The 20,534-nt window shown below is 36.3% G+C and overlaps 1 long non-coding RNA gene across 4 annotated transcripts in view; it reads right to left on the bottom strand.

The window, feature by feature from the left end:
- Positions 1–1,933: 1,933 nt before the first annotated feature.
- LOC111820308 (uncharacterized) overlaps positions 1,934–20,534 on the bottom strand; it is a 37,429-nt gene continuing 18,828 nt past the window's right edge. The window contains exons 1-5 of one of the 4 annotated variants that reach the window (XR_002823865.1): positions 19,368–19,448; positions 17,540–17,618; positions 12,323–12,370; positions 7,493–7,576; positions 1,934–2,886 (exon numbers count right to left, since the gene is read on the bottom strand). This is a non-coding gene — a long non-coding RNA (uncharacterized LOC111820308). Of the gene's footprint in view, positions 2,887–7,492; positions 7,577–12,322; positions 12,384–17,539; positions 17,619–19,367; positions 19,449–20,534 lie in introns of those variants that run through there. The other 3 variants (XR_002823866.1, XR_002823863.1, XR_002823864.1) reach the window with 3 other exon arrangements.

Below are 20,534 nucleotides of genomic sequence, written 5' to 3'. Positions count from 1 at the left end.
ATAAAACAACATGTGTACTACTGTTTCAGGAGAAACTATTTGTTCTGTAAGCCTTCACCTGAAGTACAATAAAATATAAAAAAAAAAATATTGATATTTAATTGTCCTGAACTCATAACTCTAAGGCAGATCTTCTAACCAGTAGGTCAAAATTAGGTGTTCATGATAAAGAATGACTTTGTGATTTTCCCCTACCGACTAACCTTTTCATCTTAGTAGAGGTTATTGTGGTTTGGCTTCCAAGCATGAACATTTTGGAAATGTTAAGAGAGATTTTCCTTCAAAAGGGATTCTCAAAACGTATCACATACCTATTTCACAATGTAAGTAGTAACACCAAAATATTGCCTTAAACAGACACATCAGCTGTCAGATTATTCTGTGACATTTCCATGTTCCTGGTAGTTGGCACCACTAGGCTAAGCTTTTGAAAGGCCATTAGTGGCCCATTCACATTCCTGCCTGTTTTGTTTTTGGTTGCCCACTGAATTAAGGGCATCTCAGTTTCCCAGTTGACTTAAGTCCTTAGGCTTAAGTTCTAAAACTTCAACTGTGACTGCATATGTGTGCATTTACAAATTTGCACACGAAACTGTAAGGATATAAAAAACATAAAAAATAAAATATCCAAACAAAATGCAAAGCCGTCAAATAATATTGTGTTTGCAGAAAGAAACTCTGGGTTAGCTGAAGGCAGGTTGATATTTAGTTCTTGTTCACATGTTGCCACCAACCAGTTGATTTGGCTTTTTGTTTATCTGAATTAGAAACTAATTATTGTTGAATTGCCAAGCTTTATAGTTCAGTGCCTCAAGTTGACTATTAAGATGACTAAAATAGACAGACCAACCATTTTGTAACCCATTATTTTCAACACATAGACATAGTCTGAAGGAAATGCCAAGTTTGTGTGTGTGTCCTTGCCTTAGGTACGAACTGAGAAAAAGTTTAGATGAGATTTCCATACTGACAGCTACCACTGTAGGGAATAGGGTAGAAGGTGGGTAATAGCTTATACCAACATGCCTGGTAGACAAAAAACGGGCCCGTTTTCCATAATTCACTCAAACTCCAAATGGCAACTTAATTTTCTTTCAGTTTTCAGTTTGAGATGCTCGGCAGGGATCTCCTCCCCAAGCAAAAGGCAATATGAGGTGAGAAGAAGAGCATGCTGCCAGCACAGGTATAGGCCTGCATAATGGAGCTGTGGCACTCAGAAAGAGGCTTTTCATTTTAACAACTGTGAGAGTGAGGAAGGAAGCATAATGAAGATAGTATAATTGAAGTACGAGAAGGAAACATTAACCATGCATTGAGAGGAAGACTTCGGGCGTTATTTAATTTGGACTTTCTTGTTTGATCAAGCATTAAAGCTAGTTAAAAGGTCACGGAAATTCAGAGAGATTATGCCCACCACACAGCAAACCCCTGGATGCTGGAAAGTTTATCTATTATTATTTTCTAATGATATAAAGCCAAATTGTCCTATACTACCTTGGGTTTTCACATTTTCATATGCACGTTGACTCTTGGATACAAGGACTTGTGACAAGGACTTAAGTTACACACAGGTCTGATGATGTCCAACCACATCTTTTTTTTTTTGGATGTATGTATCTCTTTGCCACCAAAGAACTCCATCGTACTGCACAGGAAAACTTACTTGTGAAACATTTGACAGTATAAAACAGAACTTAAGGAAAGCAAGGACATGAAAAAGGGATGGAAGACAAAAGAAAATGTGCCTAAGTCCAAAACATGCAAGAAAAGCAGATAATAGACACACGATTCCAAAGAGAATAAATCCGAAGAGATTATAGAATCTTTCTATCAGATTCATAAATGATAGGTCAAGTAAAAAAACATTGAAAGCTATGTTTAATTTGAAGTCAAATAATTTCTCATTTAGACAAAAATCATGTGATCCTGAACGTGCCTTATGATTAAAATTTTAATTATAAAACAAAATTACATTTTAAAAGCATTTGTTAAATTCTTAGATAATGTACATAACTATATCTGTTATCTTTATATCAAAGATCTGTAGCTAATTATTTAGATGTCCTAACCAATAGGTTTTTTGAACCTGACCAAATTCTGACAATTCTAAGAAAAACAACCAACACAGTCGAATGCACTGAGGACTTTAACGTTAGAGAACTCCTGAGGCATATTTAATAGGAATAAACAAAATATCTGTAAAGAAAAATCTCGTTTGTGTTCTTATCTATAGGAACTCATGAAGAATCTATTGAGGATAAGAAAGTCGCTGTTTATTTTAGTTAGATGCGTATGTCTTTGACTCTATTGATCAGTATCACCCCTGAATAAGTTACTATGGGATTGAGGCTTTGCTTGATTCAATAAACCCCACGTTTCCTAACCCCTCCCATTTTTTTAAGAAAGGTGAGCAGAATACTTTTAAGAGAGGGCTTTATCTATTTCTATGCCTTGAGAGATTCTTTAGCCATCACTTTAAAGGCCTATGGACACTTTGAAATACATCATATTACGATCTAGCCATAGGCTAAAAAGAACTTAAAGTTATTTGTTTAGCCCTAAAAATCGACTGTAGAAAAACAAATATACCACTCATGTAGGTAGTAATAAACAATTACTATTTTATGTTGCAACATGTATTTAGTAACTAATATGTTAAATAAAAAAGAGTACACATATATAATAACTGAAATCCTACCCACTTGCAGATTTGCTGGTATCCTTATTTACATGCATTCATTTACTTATTAGTTCAGTCAATCATCTAAGGAGCATTTATTGTATCAGGGCCTGTGCTAAGTACTGGGAATATGTGTTCTTCATGTGAGAGCAAATCCTTATATTCTTGGCATTTTATGGTTCTGTAGATCCCATGAGATGTAATACCTGAGGAATGAAGATGAAATGACTTTAGTTAAAACTCAAAATAATGAACATGTAATTTTGATTTTAAAATATCGAAATTAATTAATCATATAGCTAATTATAATGTTAAACATCTTTATTGCATTCTCATCCTGGGAATTTGGCAAGTCATATAGGTTATATAGAGTAACAGGAGTCTTTAGTCTGAACATTCTTTTCCCAATTATTAGGGATTAAAATGTACAAACATAATAATTTCAATCATTTGTTGAGTATTCACTATGTACCAAATAATGTCATATATCTTATATACCTTTGTGTAACATTTCACATTAGCATCTCCAGGCCAGTAGGGAAATCATGCTTACTCTTCTGGAAATTAATAAATTTTTCCTTTGTTGCTGTTGTTTATTGAGTAGACAGCATTCATTGACTATAGAGAACACCTATCTTGAAATAAGACTCTTTACAGACATCCAATTTGATAGAAATAGCACTGCATCACAGCTAGACTTTGAGGTTATTAGATAAACCCTTTTCAAGTTCATAAATAATATGCACAGTTGATTGATATATATGTAATCCCTGACCATACCTCCCAACTCCATTAGTACATACTGTCTCAATAATGTCTAACAGGTGTTCATTACTGTTCAAACTATCAATAAAATATAAGTAACTTTGATGTTTCATGTACCTTTGCTCCCTTACTGGTATATTTTCTAATGTTTTCAGGGAAACTTACCTAGGATATGAAGTGAGATAGACTATAACCAAGCAAATAAAATATGTATTATGCCACATAATGTGGTGGATTATATTACTGATTGCCAAATATTACACTGCCCCTTCCTGTGATACATGAGAGTTATACTTCATCGCCTCATTCATATCACATTCAGTTGTACTTCTTGCTTTGAAATGAAATGTGAATGGAAGTGTTATGTGTCACTTCTAGGAAAACCATTAAGAGTCAGCTGGTGCTCAGTGGTGAAGTCACTTCCGAGGTTCACCATTCAGCCAGGGATTGGACAGCCCCATAAAACAAAATGGGACTAATGAGGCACAGCAGTCCAGGGACAAGGACTAGAAGGCAGAAGGGGACAGGAGAGCTGGTGATAGGGAACCCAAGGTGGAGTAGGACAGTGTTGACATGTAGTGGGGTTGTTAACCATTGTCAGAGGGCAGCATGTGTACTAACTGTTTAATGAGAAACTATTTTGTTCCGTAAACCTTCATCTAAAGTGAGAATAGCAGCACAACTGGAGGAAAGTTATCAATGTCACTGAACTGTGCGTGTAGAAATTTTTGAAATGGTGTATCTTTGGCTGTGTATATTTTCACCAAAAAAAAAAAAAAAAGGTCAAGAAGGGAGCATGTTGACATGTCGTGGGGTTGTTAACCAATGCTGTAAACCAATATGTGTACTGATTGTTTAATGAGAAACTATTTGTTCTGTAAACCTTCACCTAAAGTACAATAAAAAAGGAAAAAAAAAAGAGTCAGCTGGTGTTTTGCCAAAAATTTCCATCTGCCAAAACAATCAGCAGTATTCCAGATAGAGCCTACTCATTACCCTGGGTAGCAGAGAGAAGATAACATAGAATGGAGCCACACGGACCTCCTATGGACGTATAGCATGTTGTTGTAAAAGACTGGGATTTGGGCATCACTAGTTGCTTGTATGGCACAAAGGGTTAAGTGCTGGGCTACTAACTAAAATGTTGGTGGTTCAAACTCACCCAGAGACATCTTGGAAGAAAGGCCTGAAGATCTGCTTCTGAAAGATCACAGCCATGAAAACCATGGAGGGTAGTTCTCCTCCGAAACACAGGGGTTGCCATGAGTCGGAATCAACTCGATGGCAATGTGGTTTTTTTTTTGTTGTTGTTGTTGTTGCTACAGCATAGCCTAGCCTAATCTGTTTGAAACAGCTGGTGGTAGGTGCTATCAAGTGACGTAAAGTGAGAAAAGGAATAAGAGAGTATGTCCCTGGAATAGAGGCGAGAGCTGCTGTTTTAAATAGGGACGGCACTGCTAACATGACAATAAGGTGAGATTTGAGCACAGTCCTAGACTAGATGAGGGAGTGAGCCATGTCGATACCTGGAGAAAATGTGTCCTAAGCAGAGAGAACTGAATTATAAAGATCCTGAGGCCACAGTCTGCTTGGCATAAATATAGAGACCAGTAAGTTCAGAATTTCAGAAGAGATGGAGATTTGTCATAGATAAGGTTGAGGTATTGAAGCGGTAGCAGAATCCAGATCACATAGAGCCTTATAGATAATTAAAGTAACTTTAACTTTTTCTCTGAGAAAAGAAACATTTGGCGATGTAGGTCAGCAGAGAGAGAGAAAAAGTTAGAATCTGGGTATATTTTGAAGTTATAATAGACAGATTTGCTGACAGGTTGGATGTGGGGTATATGAGAAAAAAGAGAAGTTAAGATGACTCCTTATTTTTGACCTGAGCAACTGGAAGGATAAGTTGCCATTTCCTGAGAGACCAAAACTGCTGAAGGCAATTTTACAAACCCAGAGCACCTGGCAAATGGCTTTGCTTATTGTTTCCTATGTACTTCCCATATTCCATCACTTCCGTGTTTTTACCCTTACCTTCTTCCAATTTTCACATGTCTAAAGTCTGCTTATTTTTCCAAGTTCAACTGAGATGTCACTTCCTCTTTGAAGTTTTCTCTAAGCATCTCTGGGCATCTCAATCAGAAGTAAATTATCTTTTTTCTATCATCATAAATCCTTATTTCTGTCTCTTTAAATATATGAATAATGTTCCCTCATTTTATATTGTTTTTACAATTTGTTGAGGTTCAGTCAAATAGAGATAAAATTGTCATTTATATTACAAATTATAGCTGATTTTAGAGAACTATTCTGGTGAGATTATTATTTTATCTCTGTTTTAAACGCACCTTATCACATTCACAAGCTCTCCCACCCCCACCTACACATATTAGGTGCTTTCCCCTGTAAAATTCCTGAATCACAAAGAAAATAAAGATGGCATCTGTGCTATATTTGTTGCTTCTTTCTAATTCTTTCCAAATTCACTAGTTAGATAAATCAGCCTTCCTCCCCTAGAGAGGAGTGACCGAGGGTATGAGTCCAGAAGCGAGGTCTTTATTCTATTGAAGGATAAATATCTTCCCTCCACACTTGACACTTACTGTGTCTGTATTACTCTGCTCTTGAGTAGAACATATGTATGTTTCCATCTCACATTCCCATGCAGCCAAGTATAACACCTTGTGCCTATGAGGTATACAAAATGTTTTTGAATGAATGCATCTCGTGACATCTTTGAGAATAAATGGAATAAAGGTAGTCATGGTGATGGAAACAAACAATCCTAAAACCGAACTTTTGGAATTTTAAATATAAACAAATTTAACTCCTATTTTTACTGATAGATATTTATATTTCAACACAAAACCTTAAAAATTATTAATTGCATACTTAACAATACCCATGATCTTATGCCAATTAAATTTTTCCTTCTAAACAGAAGTCATAAGATGTTTATATAATATGTTATTTTAAAAACCATGGTTGCATTTCCAATTTAGGGAAAATGTCACTTTATAAACAAGAGACCATTAGAAACGTAAGAGCAAAGATACAAACACAATTTAAAAGTTTTCTAAATAAATTCCCAAAGCATGCAGTGAATGCAAACATTGAAAATCAGCTCTTTGTTTTACACCCCAAGAAGTAACGATCAGTATAGCAGTAACTGAAGAGGGAAAGGGAGAGTACCATGGAGAAAAAAGATGGACTTCTCCATGGAACGTACACTGTAGAAATCCCAGAGCGGATAACTACATTTGAAATGTTCTAAATCTCATTCGCATTAAGGTGTTTTAGGCCATGTATTTTTCTATCATTGAGAAAAAATTAGCCAAAAATATAAAACCCTAGTATTTCCACTGCTAAATCTGTGGGATTCCATGATCTCTTCAGATTTTCTGATATTAGTGAACCTCACAGAACTTTCTTCCATGTATAGGCTTTAAATTAGTTCAATGTTACCTCCATCCACACACACAAAAAAAACTATAAGGAGGAACCACCGCTTACCTTATGAACTGGAGAAATAAACTATGCTTTTTACATTTTTCAGAAAGTGAAGGAAAAGACCTATTGCCCATAACATCCTGTCTCTATAGATTGGTCAGTACACTGTCATAGGAATTTATCCAGTGTGCTTCATGGACACATGGAAAACCTGCTTCCTGGAGAAGGGAGGAGGACAGTGAAGGAACATTAATATGAATGAGAATAAAACAGCAGACAAGAGAAAGCCTTTCAGGAGCTAGGAGGTGGCTTGTGGTCAAATAAACAGGCTCTGAGCTTCATCTTAAAGACATCTTTTACCCCTATTTTTCAAGTCTGCCCAATACAAACTTACAAGTTAATTTGATTCAAGAAACCCAGAAATTCTATCAGTGCTTAATAATTAATTGCAAAAATTGACAAAAAGCAAGTGGTTCCTCACATAAAGAGAATTCAGCTACAATTAACTATTATGTCGATATGTCAAGAGCAGCAGCTAAAAGTCCACTTTCATTTTTGGCCTTTTTGCAGGGAAAGAATGGAAAGAACACTCACTCAGTTAGGATTCAGCTTCATGTGAACTTGGAGAAGTCTCTTGGGCTCCCTGAGTTTCAGTATCCCAAAAAAGCAATGGGAAGACTGCAATAAAACCATAAAGTTGGATTATGTTAAGGTGATTAAATCAGATTTCATGTTCTAATTTCCATAGAAAGTCTAGTATGTTACAAATTGTATCATTAGATGCGTAATGCCTATCATTGTTTTAACATTTTTTTCTAATGAGGAGATTATTTGAAACCAGAAGAATGTGTCGCCTATCAATTAAAGACTAGGTTCAATCAAAGTATATCTACTACAAACTTGCTGCATCTGCTTGGTGTCTCTAACAACTCTATCCCTACCTAAGGACAAGGTAGAAGTGAGCAATTGAGGCTGCCTTTCTCTGCAAATCATATTCTGTTCTTGTTCTTTTTCTAACTTGCCTGACTCAGGAACAGACATGTAGCTTATTTTTGTACCCATCTAATGCCTTCCGGAGGTACCATTCTGACCTAATGATTTAAAGACTCCCATAGCTTCTGTGGCTGCTAACCAAAAGTTCAGCAGTTTGAATCCACCAGCCTCTCCTTGGGAACCCTATGGGGCAGTTCTACTCTCTCCTACAGGGTCACTATGAGTCTGAATCGATTTGATGGCAATGGGTTTGGTTTTAGTTTTGGTATAGTTTCTTAGTATTACAATGACATGTGCAAAGACCTGGAGTTAGAAAACTAAAAGGGAAGAACATGCTTGGCATTTCTCAAGCTAAAAGAACTGAAGAAAAAATTCAAGCCTTGAGTTGCAATATTGAAGGATTCTATGGCAAAACACTGAAAAATTCAGGAAACATCAAAAGAAAACCAAACCAAACCCGTTGCTGGCAAGTCAACTCCAGCTCATAGTGACCCTACAGGACAGAGTAGAACTGCCCCATAGAATTTCCAAGAAGCATCTGGTGGATTCGAACCACTGACCTTTTAGTTAGTAGCCATAGTAGCTCTTAACCACTGTGCCACCAGGGCTCCACACCAAAAGAAGATAAAGGAATACACAGAGTCACCATAAAAAAAAGAATTGGTTGACATTCAGTCATTTCAGGAGGTAGCATATGATTAAGAACCGACGATACTGAAGAAAGAAGTCCAAGATGCACTGAAGACATTGGTGAAAAACAAGGCTCCAGAAATTGAGGGAATACAAGTCGAGAGGTTTCAACAAATGGATGCAGTGCTAGAAGTGCTCACTCATCTATGCCAAGAAGAAAACTACCTGGCCAACTGACTGGATGAGATCCATATTTATGCCTATTCCAAAGAAAGGAATCCAAGAGAATGTGGAAATTATCGAACAATATCATTAACATCACACACAAGAAAAATTTTGCTGAAGATCATTCAAAAGTGGTTGCAGCAGTACATTGACGAGGAACTGCCAGAAATTCAAGCTGGATTCAGAAGAGGACATGGAACGAGAAATATCATTGCTGATAACAGATGGATTCTGGCACAAAGCAGAGAATACCAGAAATATGTTTACCTGTGTTCTATTGACTGTGCAAAGACATTTGACTGTGTAGATCATAACAAATTCTGGATAACATTTCAAAGAATGGGAATTCCAGAATACTTAATTCAGCTCACGAGGAACCTGTACATAGATCAAGAGGCAGTCGTTCAAACAGAACAAGGGGATACTGCGTGGTTTAAAGTCAGGAAAGGTGAGGGTCAAGGATGTATCCTTTCAGTACACTTGTTCAATCTGTATACTGAGCAAATAATCCAAGAATCTGGACTACATAAAAAGAAAAAAACAGGGCATCAGGATTGTAGGAAGACTCATTAACAACCTGTGTTATGTAGATGGACAATCTTGCTTGTGGAAAGTGAAGAGGACTTGAAGCACTTACTGATGAAGATCAAAGACTGCAGCCTTCAGTATGGATTATATCTCAATAGAAAGAAAACAAAAATCCTCACAACTGGACCAGTAGGCAACATCACGATAAATGGAAAAAGACTGAAGTTGTCAAGGAGTTCATTTTACTTGGATCCACAATCAACGCTGTTGGAAGCAGCAGTCAAGAAATCAAACAACGTATTGCATTGGGCAAATCTGCTACAAAAGAACTTCTTTAAAGTGTTAGAAATCAAAGATGTCACTTTAAGGACTAAGGTGCACCTGACCCAAGCCATGATGTTTTCAATCGCCTCATATGCATGAAAAAGCTGGACAATGAATAAGGAAGACTGACGAAGAATTGTCAACTTTGAATTATGAGGTTCATGAAGAATAGTGAATATACCATGGACTGCCAGAAGAATAAACAAGTCAGTCTTGGAAGAAGTACAGCTAAAATGTTCCTTAGAAGCAAAGATGGCGAGACTTAGTCTTACATACTTTGGACATGTTATCGGGGGGAACAGTCCCTGGAGAAAGACATCATGCTTGGTAAAGTAGAAGTCACCGAAAAAGAGGAAGACCCTCAAGGGGATGGACTGGCACAGTGGCTGCAACAATGGGCTCAAGCAAAACAACAATCATCAGGATAGAGCAGGACTGAGCAGTATTTCATTCTATTATACTTAGGGTCTCTCTCTATGCGTCGAAACCTACTGGTGGGCACCTACCAGCAATAATATAGTTTCTGGTATCTTCTTCATTTGTGTGCCATTTAAAGTGATCTGAAATCATCTCTGGTGTGCACTTGTATTTATTCCCTTTGTTTTCATATAGCACAGCAATTCTCACATCTTTCCACATAACCATCTTCAAGCACTACTTTTCAAGGACAAGAATTTGCCATAATTCAATGTATTTCATGCTAGATTAACTCTTGCAAAGAAGAAAAGTTGGTCCTGATAAAACTACTTTAAGTATTGGGTAGAATACAAAATTATATACAATTTTTTCTTTGATAAAATGGAATATTTCATATAGTTATAAATTAAGCAATGAGGTTGTGGCTTAAATTTTCAAGATAAATCACTTCTTAAATCAAAATCAAAATTTATGTGATTGGTTACACAAGAAATAAACCAACAGATTTATTGGAAAATGTCTCTAATCCTAGTTTTCAAAATGTAGCTAGATTGGAATCTGTACATCTTTGGAATCTGGAATGATTCAGGTAGGGCACTTTTGTACGATGCAGTCTGAAATGGTGCCAAAACAACTGGTCCCATCAATCAAAAAAATTAGTTGAATGATTCTTCCTTGTCATGTAGACAATGGCCCAGTTGGTTGTATTTTTCATTCTCCTCGTAAACACTTTGGCAACATGTCGACATTGTGGCAATCTGGCTGTGTTTTACATGAGTGTGATGCTGTGTGTCTGATACCTATGGCCTAAAGCTCAATTGTTTGATAAAGCCTCTCCACAGAAGCTCTGAGGAGTCCCAGTTGTTCAAACTTCTTGGCTTTTGGAACTCTAAGATTTTTGTATATTCCTTTAGAAAGCTATGGCTCAACAAATCACAAGATCATATAGCACAAAGAGGCCCTTGAGAGAGCCTTTGGTCCAGCAGTTGATTGTGTATATTATTTCTTGGAGTCACTTGTATTTATATGCATATATTTATGTTGGTGCTGTCTTCTTATTATACCAGAAGGTCTTTAAGGACTTGCCCTGTTCCTTTTTTTAAACTCCCCACCATCCAATAGAGTACTCTAAACTAGTGTTGGACTACTTTCTCAAAGCAGCCTTTGAAAAATTCCTATCATGCCAGATAACTAGGCAGAATTCACAAAAGCAGAAAAAGCCCTGGTCCTCTCCACTCAAATAAATACATATGCAAAGTGGAGGTCACTTCACAGCCAGTAGGTAAATTTTCAAATGTCTTGAGATATTCTAATTTTTCTTTCAACACAGCTTTTACAATTGTTACTAATTCATACACTAACAACAATGAAAAAATGTGCTTATTTAAATAGCAATACTTAAAGCTGCGATTGGGACCAAATGGCTTGATTACTTTAAGACAGCATTAAAAGTTAGACCTTAAGATGCAGAAGGGTTGGGACCAGGTCTATCTTGCTAACTACTGTTTCTCCAATGTCCGACACATGGTGTTATGTAATATTGGGTAAATAATTACAAAAGTGAAGAAAAAAAATGAAAGAAAATTTACTATGATCTCTTCCACTAAAATTACCCTGCTGACTGAAAGGTAATAATAAGAAGAAGAACATTGGCCTACTTTAAACAAGAGAACCTATTGATTTTTTAAAAACTTTTAGATATGTTTTATAGTTGACTTTCAAGTTTTCTTTAAATTTCTTTTTATTTCAAAAATAATCTCAGATAATTATCACCACTCCTAAGAACTGTTTTAATTATAACTTATTTACACGCTGAGTAACTTTCCCTTACTGAATGCTGTTTACTTTTTACGGATTAAAAAAAAAAATCTATAATAATAGAGTTGCTCTAATTCATAATAATATAAACAACATTGTATACGTGCTTTAAACAGATTTAATTTAATTTGAGATGTTTATAGAGTTTGCTAAAGAGTCAAAAACCAACCAAACATGAAAAAGAAAACAATGTGATTTAAAGCTCTTCACAATGCCAACCAAATGAAATACTTAATTTAACCAACACGTTCTGTTTCACTATAGTATGCTCCTTCTGATGTATGCTTCTGATTAAATTGAAACAATGTTCAAACCAGCAGTTGAGATAAAGAGATATGCCTGAGAAAGACTAAAGATACTGTATTTAACAAAAATATCTATCCATAACATTTTCTTTTTGGTCAACAGCTTAAAGATAAGAAGAAAATTCTCATTCATGAAAAATGATCTTTTAAACTGTCCTAAAAAGCACCAGCTTGTTGAACTCACCTTTACTGGACAGATGGCAGGTAACAAAATGATCACAGCCAATATAATCTGTCAAAACAATCTGCCATGAGCAGGTGTCAGATAATTATCTTAATGAACAGATATGTACAGTAATAAGCAAACTAGAAATAAGTCCTGAACACAGAGAACTTAACAGGCAGCTAAACTTCCAACCTAACCTACAGGCATACTTCCAGCACAAAAATTAGCTTGTTCTTAGGCAAAGTATAATACTTAACAGGAGTTTCTATTTTCTTTATCTAAGTTTTGCTTTGTGAAAACAAGTTGTAATATTCTCATTCAGACAGAACTTTGGTAAGATCATTTTGATATGCCAATAAAATAGACAGTTTTTTGTTTGCCAAATATTTTTTAATGCGTTAAGTCAGAGTAATAAAAAATAATGTTTGTTTTAGTCAAAGTTATTGTAAAACATTAAATATATGTTACATATATACCATGGACTGCCAAAAGAACGAACAAATCTGCCTTGGAAGAAGTACAGCCAGAATGCTCCTTAGAAGTGAGAGATGGTGAAACTATGTCTAGATTACTTTGGACGTGTTTTCGGGAGGGACCAATCCCTGGAGAAGGACATAGTGCCTGGTAAAGTAGAGGGTCAGCGAAAAAGAGGAAGAACATCAACAAGATGGATTGACACATTAGCTGCAACAATGGACTCAGAGATACCTACTGTTGTGAGGATGGTACAGGACTGGGCAATGTTTTGTTCTGATATACATGGGGCTGTTACGAGTCAGAGCTGACTTGACAGAACCTAACAACAACATACAGCCAGATAATAAAAATTATATAAATAAATAATACACTAAAAATCGTAATCATCCTAATAAGTAGTTTTATAAATGACTGGTAATATTCATATATACTGAATACTTCTTCCAAGACAGATTTGTTTGTTCTTCTGGCAGTTCTAGGTATATTCAATAGTCTTCGCCAACACCATAATTCAAAGGCATCAATTTTTTCTTCAGTCTTCCTTATTCATTGTCCAGCTTTCACATGCATATGAGGTGATTGAAAATACCATGGCTTGGGTCAGGTGCACCTTAATTCTCAGAGTGACATCATTGCTTTTTAACACTTTAAAGAGGTCTTTTGCAGCAAATTTGCCCAATGCAATGTATCATTTGATTTCTTCACTGCTACTTCCACGGGCTTTGATGGTGGATCCCAGTAAAATGAAATCTTGACAAATTCAATATTTTCTCCATTTATCATGATGTTGCTTATTGGTCCAGTTTTGAGAATTTTCTTTTCTTTATGTTAGGTGTAATCCATACTGAAGGCTGTAGTCTTTGACCTTCACCAGTAAGTGTTTCAAGTCCTGTTGGCTTTCAGCAAGCAAGGTTATGTCATCTGCATATCACAGGTTGTTAATGAGTTTTCCTCCAATCCTGATGCCCGGTTCTTCTTTATGTAGTCCAGCTTCTTGGATTATTTGCTCAGCATACAGATTGAATCAGTATGGTGAAAGGATACATTCCTGACACACACCTTTCCAGAATTTAAACCACACAGTATCTCCCTGTTCTGTTTGAAGGACTGCCTCTTGGTTTATGTACAGTTTCCTCATAAGCTCAGTTAAATGTTCTGGAACTTCAATTCTTCACAAATTTATTCATAATTTGTTATGAACCACACAGTCAAATGCCTTTTCTTAGTCAATAAACCACAAGTAAACATCTTTCTGACATTCTCTGCTCTCAGCCGAGATCCATGTACTATCAGTAATGATATCCCTCAGTCGATGAGCTCTTCTGAATCCAGCTTGAACTTCTGGCAGTTCATTGTTAATATACTTCAGCAACCATTTTGGAATTATCTTCAGTAATATTTTACTTGCTTCTGATATTGATGATAATGTTCAATAATTTCTGGATTCTGTTTTGTATCACCTTTCTTTGGGATGGGCACAAATATGGATCTCTTTGAGTCAGTTGGCCAGGTAACTTTGTCTTCCAAATTTCTTTGCATAGACGAGTGAGTGCTTCCAGAGCTGCATCTGTTTGTTGAAACATCTCAATTGGTATTCCGTCAATTCCTGAAGCCTTGCTTTTCGCCAATGCCTTCAGTGCGTCTTGGAGTTCTTCTTTCATTACCTTTGGTTCTTGATCATATGCTACCTGCTGAAATGGTTGAATGTTGACCAATTCTTTTTGGTACAGTGACTCTGTTTATTTCTTCCATCTTCTTTTGGTGCTTCCTGCATTGTTCAATATTTTGCTTATAGAATCCTTCAATATTGCAACTCAAGGCTTGAATTTTTTTCTTCAGTTCTCTCAGCTTCTGAAATGCCTACCGTGTTTTTCCCTTTTAGTTTTCTAACTCCAGGTCTTTGCATATTTTATTGGAATACTTTGTCTTCTAGAGCCACCCTTTGAATTTTTCTGTTCAGCTCTTTCACATCATCATTTCTTCCATTCACTTTAGCTACTCTACGTTCAAGAGCAAGTTTCAGAGTCTTTTCTGACATCCATTTTGGTCTTTTCTTTGTTTCCTGTCTTTTTAATGACCTTTTGCTTTCTTTGTAACCCTGGTGGCACAGTGGTTAAGAGCTCGGCTGCTAACCAAAAGATCGGCAGTTCGAATCCACCAGCTCCTCCTTGGAAACCCTATAGGGCTTTTCTACTCTGTCCTATAAGGTCACTATGAATCAAAATCGACTGGATGACAATGAGTTTTTGCCTTCTTTATGTATGATATCCTTGATGTTATCTCACAACTTTTCTGATTTTTGGTCATTAGTGTTCAATGCATCAAATCTATTCTTGAGATGGTCTCTACATTCAGGTGGGATATGCTCAAGTTCGTAGTTTGGCTCTCGTGGACTTGTTTTAATTTTCTTCAGCTTCAATCTGAAATTGCATATGAGCAAATACCAGTTGTATTTTGAGTGCCATCTAACCTGAGGGGCTCGTCTTCTGGCACTATTTTAGAAAATGCTCTTCTGCTACTCATAAGATTTACACTGGTAAATTTTTTTAGAAGTAGATCTCCAGGTCCTAGTCTGTCTTAGTCTGGAAGCCCCTCTGAAACCTGTCCACCATGGGTGACCCTGCTCATATTTGAAATACCAGTGACATAACTTCTAGCATCAGTGACACACAAGCTACATAGTAAGACAAACTGACAGATGAATGGTGGTCTCTCTCTCTCTATATATATATGTATTACTAAAAATAATTCCGACTCATAGCAACCCTATAGAACAGAGTAGAACTGCCCCACAGGGTTTCCAAGGAGTGCCTGGTGGATTCAACTGCCAACCTTTTGGTTAGCAGACAGACTCTTAACCAGTAAGCCACAAGGGTTTCCTATGTATTACTAGTATTAGTAAAAACAAGGAGGAATTTTAAAATATTTAATAATTCACTTACATTAATTAAAAATATGTGAACATAAATAGCATATTTTATAAAAAATTACATTTTTCAAAATAAAAAATATTGAGATGAGTACAGTCCTTTATATTTTTGCAAATATCTTTAATATATGGCAAAATAGAAGACAGCTAGATTCTCATATCTGCTTCTGAATTCAATCTGTTGTGATATGTTGTTTGGGTTGAAATATATGAAGAAAACATGAGCTCACAGAAATAAGTAATGGGAAAATGGAAGGGTACTTTAATAGCTTTTTCACATAATTTTCAATACTCTTTGATACAATGCCTAAACTCCACAAGTGGTATTTTCTTTAAAATTAGTATCAATGTAGAATCTAAAACAATATCATTAAACTTTTTGTACTTGAAGTCCATTTGTCGAGCATGTGTTTTAAATGAATCTTTTATCCATGCATGATTTGTAATATTATGCATTGGTCATATGGAGAATATTGCGTCACTGAGTTATGTAGATCTTCCAAATGTTCAGTAGAAAATTTCCCTGTACATTTGGAAGGAAATAAAGGTTAAAAATTGATGCCTTAGTATTGTTATAATAATTTTAACCTTACAAACCCTCCACAAGGATCTTAGGAATCCCCAGGCTCCCTATACCACTCATTTAAAACCACCACTGTGAAAGATAGAAGAGTATGACTTACAGACCACATTCAACAGGAGGGACCAGATCAGCAGTAACAATTACAAGTACAGCCTGGATAACACAGCAGAAGGAAGAGAGTGAGTATGGCAAAATCCCCTTGAGAAGGTAACCGCTCCTCAGTTGTCTCTTAGGAATAAGGATGAAATGTTATCTGATCTAGTTTTTAAACATAAACCAGATGTCTGGATTTTTATGTGACGGCTCTTGATTTTCATGTCTTGTCCATGTATAGGCTAATACTTTTTGGGACAAGCAGAAGACCCTGGTGGATTCAGATGGTAAGTTGGTCAGGGATGTGTAGCAGAGACCTACATATGTGGATAGAGTCAGAAGTCATCTATGGAAATAACGACTGGGCAGGAGAAGTCACCGAAGGGTCTTCTAAGACCTATAAACTTAGGAGCCCAAATCTAGATATTTCTTGGTTGATGTTTAAGTATAGAAAGTGGTAGAATCAATTAACCTCTGTGGTTATGAAAAGTTATCACCACAGCAGTGGACACCAGTGAGAAACCAGTCACCACTGAGTCAAGCTGAGTCATGGCAACCCCAGGTATGTCAGAGTTGAACTGTGCTACACAGGATTTTCAATGGTTGATTTTTGTGAAGTAGATCACTATGCCTTTCTTATAAGGTGTCTCTGGGTGGACTCAAACCTCCAACCTTTTAGTTAGCAGTCAAGCATATTAACCATTTGCACTACCCAGGGAATCCAGCAGTGGACCAGGGCACTTTAAATTGTGTCAGATCAATTTTCAATAAGGATGTGTATTTTGGTTGCAATCAAAATAAACCTAGGAGAACACTAAACCCCATGAGCAAACAGATCAGTTTTTCCAGCTGTCTTTTCCTCTGGCATTTAAAAACAGGACAGATTTCTTTGGGCTAAGTAATCTCCGAGGGCTAATGGACGATTTGAAAGAGGTGAGACAATAAAATATAATGGATGCCCTGCCAATATAGGCAGGTGGGAACTCCAGTAATCCATTTAAATATTAAAAAGAGATGAGTCTTTAATTATAACTCAAGCTGACCCAGCAAGTTATAGTAGTGATATAATTTTTGTCATTATTAATGTACTACCAATTTCTTGTTTTTATTTTGTTTTTCTTTGTAAAGGATGAATTGTTTTTCCTCTACTTACCTCTTTCCTTTTTGTTTTGCCAATCCTTTTTAAACCATGGTATTCAAAAGCCCAGGGCCAGAATTCCAGCCAACATTCCCTGAAATCAGTAGGAAAAATAATTTAAGAAAGAATACTATATGTAACTTTATTTTGCAGTAGCTAGTCTCTAAAGGGGACCTTAGTGCCACAGTGCTTAAAAGCTACGGCTGCTAATCGAAAGGTCAGCAGTTCGAATCCACCAGCCACTCCTTGGAAACCCTATGGGGTGATTCTGCTCTGTACTATAGAGTTGCTATGAGTTGGAATCGCCTCGATGGCAACAGGTTTGGTTTTTGGTTTTTTTTTTTTTTTTTTTGGTCTCTAGAGATGACCCCAAACAATTCCACCCTCCTTATATGTGCATACCACTCCTTCCAGAGTCCCCTGTGACTGTGGCAGAAGTGATGCTGAAAAACTGCTGAGATTAGGTCTTAGGCCTTCTACTTTTACCTTGTACCCTTGGAAGCTCACTCTAGGGAAAGTCACATGCCGTGTAAAATGTCTGAATAGCTTAAGATCACCATGCTGCAAGAAAATCTACTCTAGCCACATGAAGAGGCTACATGCAGGAAGAAATGCTAGGTCCTTCTTCCTAGTTTGTCTTAGTCTGGAAGCTCCACTGAAGCCTCTCCACCAAGGGTGACCCTGCTGGTGTTCGAAGTACTGGTGGCGTAGCTTCTAGTATCACAGCAACATGCAAGCCACCATAGTATGGCAAACTGACAGACAAGTGGTAGAACTGAGGCCTCAAGTTTGTGGTCACAATCAAGCCATCCTACGTATCTGCAACAATTCAGACTACCCTAGGTGAGGCCTCAGACATCACGGAGCAGACACAAGCCATTCCCTCTGTGCCTGCCTGAATTCGAGACCCACAGAACCATGAACATAAGAAAATTGCCGTTGATTTATGAAAGCAGTTTTCCACACAGCCATAGATAACTACAAAAATTGTGTTTTGATGGAGGAGGCAAGAAAACAATTAAGCACCATACTCTTTACATAAACCATCTCCTTTAATTCATTCAGAATGACTGTAATGTAAATATTATTATTCTAACTTTATTTTCTGGAAACAGAATCAGGGTTTTGAGTTAACTGTAACACTCAAATTCATACAGCTAATAAGTGGGATTGGAACCCAGATTTCTTTATGGCCAATGATCCCAGGTTTTTTCACTTAACTCCCTCTGTATTCAGTTTCATACCCTCAAGTTTAGTATGAATACATTGATAATGTTCCATATGTGAAAACTGGGGAAAAGGATACTTGATAACTATGCATCTCCCTCCCATAAAGCTTATCATCTTAAAATTATAAATGTTTCTAACATTGTAAATGTAGAAGTCAGCTACTCATACAAGTTTTTTGTTTATTTCATTTATTATGAAAATTTATGCATGTAGTGGACATAATTTTCTTTTAATTGTATAAATAAATGACTATATATATGCATATATATACAACAAATAAATATCTTTGTTTTAAGGTATGAAGAAGCAATTGACCACAGTTTTCTTTGGTATTGATTGAACTGATAATCTTACATGTCATTCATGGATAAATCGATGATCCATAATAATTGCAATGGTTTCTATATGTTCTAAAAATGAATCTTGTTTGCTTCTCTCTTACCCTTAAAGTCTCACCTTAGGAAATGCTACAAAACAGTGAATTGAGTAGGATGAGTAATAACTCCTACAAAACTTAAAAAGAAAAAAGATTTCTCACCTTTACATTGTTGATAACTATACTTGTCATAATGAATCATGCAGTAACTTTAAAAAATAGCCCTTTACTACATACCTTAAGGATGAAAATTGCTGTATTTATTTGGAACTGGTAATTTGGAGAATACTGATTTTGTCCAATTTATTCGTGTAACTCAGAGAGTTACTTGTCCCTCAAAATTTGTTCCACCTTCTTCGATAGTGGAGCTCTGGTGGCACAGTGGTTAAGAGTTCAGTTGCTAACCAAAAGATTGGTAGTTCGAATCTATGAGCAGCTCCTTGGAAACTCTATGGGGCAGTTCTACTCTGTCCTATAGGGTTGCTATGAGTTGGAATTGACTCAACAGTAACAAGTTTGGTTTCATTTTCAATTTCATAACAATAAAAACATAGCACCTATCTGCCCAGATAGAGATTACATTTTCAGCCTCCCTTGCAGCTATCAGTAACCATGGAATTAAATTCTCACTAATAGAATGTGGGCAGAAATAATGTATGTCGCTTCCAGGTCTGGGCGTACAAGCAATGGCCATGCATACTCTATTTTTTTTCCCCATGAACGCTAACATCCTGATGCGTACAACCCAGCTTAAGCCTTGCAGATGAGGACAATAAGGAGGGAAGAGTAAAAAATAAAATGCAAGGAACCCTGGGACTAGAATGGCAGTGTGGAGCAGAGTCATCTCATCATCGAATTTTCACATAAGAGGGAAAAAAACTTCTGTGTCATAAAGCCATTGTAACTGGGAGTCCTTTTCTTATAGCAGTTATGTCTTTAACCTAATTAATATTTTCCCATTAATCTGCATACATGAGCTAAAATAAATTGCTTGGGAAACATATACGTACATATTGCCATCAAAGGAATTTTCTTTGTGCATGGGTTTGTTTCTCCAAATGACAAAGCTGTGGCACATATATTAACTCTGATGTGCTGCTGATGAAAATACAGCCACTCTGTTCAGATCGAGGCTATTCTGAGTGGTTTTTATTTGTTATTCCTTGTGGGTTTTCCCCAATAGATCTTTAGCAAAATATAATTATATTAACTCTTTTCAATAACTTTTTTAATAAGAATAATGAGTATAAGTCAGGAAAGAATGATTAAAAAAAACTCCAATAATTTTGTCTTATTATTTTTCCACCCCCTCCAAATAAGCCTGTATTTGAAAGCATTGAGCCTCCATATGTAACTCTGTGCAGAAGAAAATAACGAAAATCTGAAAAAAATTAAAGACAGCAT

This window comes from Trichechus manatus, unplaced genomic scaffold, assembly GCF_000243295.1.
Source record: "Trichechus manatus latirostris isolate Lorelei unplaced genomic scaffold, TriManLat1.0 scaffold00033, whole genome shotgun sequence".
NCBI classification, from domain to species: domain Eukaryota; kingdom Metazoa; phylum Chordata; class Mammalia; order Sirenia; family Trichechidae; genus Trichechus; species Trichechus manatus.
This window is presented reverse-complemented; position numbering and strand designations above follow the sequence as displayed.